The sequence below is a fragment of the Rhinoderma darwinii genome, chromosome 4 (assembly GCF_050947455.1).
Source record: "Rhinoderma darwinii isolate aRhiDar2 chromosome 4, aRhiDar2.hap1, whole genome shotgun sequence".
Lineage (NCBI taxonomy): Eukaryota > Metazoa > Chordata > Amphibia > Anura > Rhinodermatidae > Rhinoderma > Rhinoderma darwinii.
The window spans coordinates 390,299,198-390,305,197 of NC_134690.1; the positions used below are offsets into that span (position 1 = coordinate 390,299,198).

The 6,000-nt window shown below is 48.1% G+C and overlaps 1 protein-coding gene across 2 annotated transcripts in view; it reads right to left on the reverse strand.

Annotated features, from left to right (window-relative positions):
• Positions 1 to 4,241, reverse strand: part of PTPN14 (protein tyrosine phosphatase non-receptor type 14) — an 87,517-nt gene extending 83,276 nt beyond the window's left edge. For both annotated transcript variants that reach the window (XM_075863330.1, XM_075863329.1), the window contains exon 1: positions 3,979 to 4,241. The gene's annotated coding sequence lies outside the window, so the exon portion shown is untranslated. The remainder of the gene's footprint in view (positions 1 to 3,978) is intronic.
• Between the last annotated feature and the right edge of the window lie 1,759 nt (positions 4,242 to 6,000).

Sequence of the window (6,000 nt, forward strand, 5' to 3'; positions counted from 1 at the left end):
GAGGATAGGCCATACATTTTTGGTGTCTGGAAAACCCCTTTAACACTAAGGGTATGTTCACGCGCTTACTAAAAAACGTCTGAAAATACAGAGCCGTTTTCAGGGGAAAACAGCTCCTGATTTTCAGAAGTTTTTTAAGCCACTAATTTTTTGCGGCATTTTTTTTACGGACGTTTTTGGAGCTGTTTTTCTATAGTCAATGAAAAACTGCTCCAAAAATGGCTCAAGAAGTGACATGCACTTCTTTTACGCGGCCGTTTTTCAAAACAGGCGTGTAAAAAAACGGCCCGTCTGAACAGAACGCCGTTTTTCCCATTGAAATCAATGGTCAGATTTTTGGAAATGTTCTGCTTCTGATTTTCCGATTACGGCCCGACAGCGGCTGAAAATAAGCCGTGTGAACATACCCTTAGGAGTCTGGGAAATCTGGGTGACATCCCCTGTGGAAGCAGTAGCGGCGGCCATTTTGGTCATCACCGGAAACAAATATTAAATCTGTTCAGTCATTTCGTTCTCTAGGGGATATTTATGACAACTGCCCTTGTTGCCCATAGCAACTAATCAGAACTCACCTTTCCTTTCTTTAACTTGTCTGGTAAAATGAAAGCCGTGCTGTGATTGGTTGCTATGGGTAACAAGGGCAGTTTTCACGTTTGACAGTTATCATAAATGAGGCTATATGGGGGGTGTTAACGTTTTTCTGTCAGTTTTCTGTCGCAGAAATGTCGCAAACGGCCCAAAAATTTCAGCTTCTGGGTGGTTTCTACCGCTCTTGCAGCATTTTGTAAAAGTGGGCGGGGTTTATAGAAAGGGGTGTGGTCACCATGGCACAACGCATTTACTATCATTTAATTTACACCAGCTCCAGGCTAGCGTAGATTTCATGCAGTGACGCACGGACAGCTGAAGATGCGACAACAAATGTCGCATCTTGCTTAATACATCTCCCCCTATGTGTCTCTGACATTAAACATAGCCGCCATTATAGGGTTTGTCACCCAGCTTTCTCAAACGCCTGAATTGAAAATCTGCCCAAGGGCTGATTCAGACGTGCGTGGCGTTTTTGCGCACGCAAAACACGCTGCGTTTTGCTTGCGCAAAAGCCACTTGCCTGCTCCGTGAGGCAGCATCATATGATGCGCGGCTGCGTGCTTTTCGCGCAGCCGCCATCATTATGACACTCCATTCGGATGTTTGTAAACAGAAAAGCACGTGGTGCTTTTCTGTTTACATTCATCCTTTTGACAGCTGGTGCGCTGTTTCAGTCGGTTCGCACGGAAGTGCTTCTGTGCGACCTGCGTGGTTTTCACGCACCCATTGACTTCAATGGGTGCGTGATGCGCGAAATATGCGGAGATATTGACCATGTCACGCTTTTTGCGCAGCGGACAAACGCTGCGCAAAAAGTATGGACTGTCTGTACTGCCCCATAGACTTGTATTGGTCTGTGCGTGGCGCGTGAAAACCACGCGGCCCGCACGGACGCAATACACGTTCGTGTGAATCCACCCTAAAGCTTTATTCAGATGAACGGGAAAAACGTCCGTGCAACGCGCGTGATTTGCACGGACCTATATTAGTCTATGGGGCCGTGCAGACATGTCCGTGATTTTTACTCAGCGTGAGTCCGCTGAAAAAAAGTCACGACATGTCCGTTCTTTCGGCGTTTTGCGCGAATCACGCACCCATTGAAGTCAATGGGTGCGTGAAAACCATGCATGCCGCACAGAAGCACTTCCGTGCGAACTGCGTGATTCGCGCGGTCAAAAGGATGAATGTAAACAGAAAAGCACCACGTGCTTTTCTGTTTACAAACATCCAAATGGAGTGTCATAATGATGGCGGCTGTGCGAAAAGCACGCAGCCGCGCATCATATGCTGATGCCCCACCGAGCTGTTAAGTGGTTTTTGCGTGCGCAAAAACGCCACGCTCGTGTGAGTGAGGCCTAAGGCTACATTCAGACGAGCGTAGATGACCACGGACGTGAAAAACGGCAGTTTTTCCCGATCCGAGGTGCACCTGTGCGGGACACGTAGTCACGGATCCCCCATAGGCTGGAGTCCATGGAGGGATGCGTGACACGCAGGAAAATAGGACATGGCCTATTTTTTCATGGACCCTTCACACGGCAACGGTCGTCTGAACTGCCCCATTGAAATACATGAGTCCGTGTGACGACCGTTGTTTTAACGGCCGTCACAGGGAGAACATACACGCTCGTCTGGATGAGCCCTAAGACTAAGTCTACACGGTCGCAACACAGGTCGTGCGGCCAAAGATCGCTGTGTCACCCTGCCTGCAGCGCAGGTAATGAAAATTAATGTGGTCGCTTAGCGACCCGCAAGCCACCGTGACTACATAGCTGCAAGACATACATACTCACTGGATTTCTTTCGGCTGTGATGTCACATTCGCGGCCACTTTTGGGTTGCAGAGCGACCATATTCGCTTACATTACTGCGATTTACGCAGCGCGATACCGCGATCTTTGGACGGACGTGCGTGCAAAAGTATGGCAGTATGGGCCAAACTAGGCACATTTCCCATTCAGGACTCCAGAAGAGCTGGTGACAATGGAAGCCATACGGATTGTCACCCAGCTTTCCCAGATAGATATATCATGGGAATACTCTTCCACATTTCCTTTCGAGGTTCTCTGAAAAACATGAAATAACATTAGGAGAAGCAGGAATGCCGGGGGCATGGGAAGCGTGTTGTAACCAGATGAGGAGCGGGGGTCTCTATGGCCAGTGCAGACTTGACTGATTAACAAAGGACAAGGTAAAGCCGTGGAAGCGGTGGGCGGGCCGCGGGCTGCCAGCGTAAACACACACAATGTACGGATTCAAGCAGAGCGCACATGATCGGATGCGAGGAACAGACATGTTGTAGCACAGCTCTGCGCCAGGCGACAACGCGCTGTCTGGGGTTTAACCGCTGTACAGCCGTGGGTGCAGCTTCCGCAAAATCTACCTCCGTAACCCAAAACGACACCACATCTGCAATAAAAGTTACATCACGCATTGATACAATAAAATCGACAGATCTAGCAGGGTTTCTTTTGTGCATTGTGATAAATTTATAGAAAAGTAGGCTTACCAGCAATCCGGTGGAAAAATCCAGTGATATCCCGAGTAGTTGCGTCAGATTTCAAATTCATTCCTACTGCACTGACAAACTCAGCTCTACTACACAATTCCTGTTGCAAAAGCCTGTATATGGTTCATTAACCAAAATTCCCTCCGCTATTATTATTATATGGGGAGAGGAGGGTATACGGTGGGCACATATTTAAATATCTAGTGCCAGCATTTAGATACGCTGCTTCCGATTTGTCGCAAATAACGCACTGACGCACACGTACAGCTTTAACATTGCGCTTCGTCAGTTTCAAGCAATTCCAAAAGCGTAAATTCTGCAACCCCAGCACTTTGCACAGATGCCGTTTATATACGTATGTTACGGCTGTACAATTCGGTGCCGATCTCGCTATAGGGGGAGGGGTTTTTGTGTTTACATTCACTATATGGACGTGACACATATGTCCTCATGGACGTATACAGTATCTGCTCATTAGCACATGTATATAATATAATCACCGTCTGCCACAACCTCAACTCCATCCCCTGCCTGACAACAGAGACCCCCAAGATCAATGCTCGGTGATCAATTTTGCGATCCAACACAATCAGAAGTTCCTAATATCACAAATGCAAGAGAGTTTCCAGCATGCTGGAAAATATACGGAGGGACAATTATAAAAAAAAAGTCGCACATTTACGCGTGATGATGTCAACTTTGCGCCAATAATTGGAAGGGGGGGGGGGTACAGACATCTAACTGACCGGCACGATCAATAAGACACCTGCCTGTAAAAGCAAGCCCAATTATTCACATTGCCCTATTTGTGTGCTGTGCATGTGGCTACTTGAACTATTGGGGGAAGGCACTCAGACCTGAGCCAAGTGTGCACTTACCTGCATGAGTCTCCTGCCCAATGCTTCCCACTCCAGTCCCTAATAAAGCACCAGCAACTGCATCCGAAAATAATAAAGATGAGTCCTTGCACTCTGCAATCAAGTCTCCAGACAATAAAGCACCCTCCAACTGTAGAAGATTCCAAGCATTGAGTGGATCACGCCTTGCTCCCCAGCATCAGATCTCCATCCAGGATCAGGGCTTTGAAAGGCATCAGAAGCTCAAAAGTTTGGCTGCAAACTCTGCAAAAGAAGGAGGAATAAAGAGAAGGAGGAGGAGGAGGGTCTACAGTGAGTCACAGGAGGAGGGAGAAGAGGAGGATGGTGGAAGGAGGGAGAGGAGGAGGAGGATGGTGGAGGGTGTGCCTGGGACTTACAATGTGTCTTGGTGTGAAGTGCATTAGATGGACACTGCTGCTCCTTCCTTCTTACATCACACTGCTGGAATCCCTGGAATGTGCAGCCACTGGGGATGTTACTTGCTTTCTTATTAATCAAAGGGAAGGGGGATACACAGAGCAGCCCCCCTCCTGGAGGGAAGAGGGAGAGCAAGAACCTGCTGCAGGGGGTGTGCAGGAAATTGCAATCAGGGTTGTGTGAAGGGGTTAAATCTCTAGCCCGGACTTTGCAATCAAATATGTTTTTGGAATTATTTAGATTAAAGCCCCCCTTCACACGCTGCAGATTTTGTGCTTGCTGCAGAAACGACCCCATTCAAATGAATGCAATTGATTTTCAGTTGCAAAAATTTCTGCAACAAAATCTGCAGTGTGCGCAGGGGTCCTAAGCATACGTAGCAATATTGCGTTGTTTACGTCCGGAATTGCGGATGTAAAACACGCAGCAGAATACAGTAGCGGCAAAGTGGGTGAGATTTAACAAATATCACCCACACTCTGCATAAACTTTCCGACCAGAAAATGACCTGCGTTGCTTATATTTCGGAGCGCAGCAAGTCAATTCCTGCTGCGGAAAGTGGACTGAATTGCTGCGTTTTTAAGAGGAGATGTCACCATCCCCCAACATTGAGAAAAACGGAGCAAAATACGCACCATTTTCTGCAGCAAAGAATGCAGGAAATGGTGCGGTTTTTCCGCAGCGGATTGTCTGCTAGTTTCTGCGGAATTGCTGCTGAAATTTTCTGCAGCAATTCCATTAGGTGTGAACAAGCCCTAAGGCTTTATCGCATCTGATCGCACTGGGATGCCGCAGCTAATGTTTACCTATTGAGTTGTATAAATTCGCATATGTACAAATAATTTTATACATGTCATAAGTCGCTGTAATGTCCCTGTCTTAAAGGGGTTGTCCAGGCACAGACAACTGATGACCTATCCACAGACTAGGTCATCAGTATATGATCGGTGGGGGGTCCGACACGCGTACCCCGCACCGATCAGCTGCCTCCGGGAGCCGGGTGTTATGCAGAGTTCGGATCCGGAATCAGATGGCTCCTTAGGGTATGTGCACACACACTAATTACGTCCGTAATTGACGGACGTATTTCGGCCGCAAGTCCCGGACCGAACACAGTGCAGGGAGCCGGGCTCCTAGCATCATACATATGTACGATGCTAGGAGTCCCTGCCTCTCCGTGGAACTACTGTCCCGTACTGAAAACATGATTACAGTACGGGACAGTTGTCCTGCAGCGAGGCAGGGACTCCTAGCATCGTACATAAGTATGATGCTAGGAGCCCTGCTCCCTGCACTGTGTTCGGTCCGGGACTTGCGGCCGAAATACGTCCGTCAATTACGGACGTAATTAGTGTGTGTGCACATACCCTTATTCTGGAGCCATCTGCTTCTGTCATGGACGTTCGGTGCCCAGAGGCAGCCGGAGCAGCTGATCGGTGCGGGGTCTGGGTGTTGGACCCCCACCGATCATTTACTGATTACCTATTCCGTGGATAGGTCATCAGCTGTCTGTGCCCAGACAACCCCTTTTAAGAACATTTCCTTCTGAGAGTAATAGATAGATATGCTCCTGTTGTCTCTTTTTGTTAGAAGAGTTCCCCAATG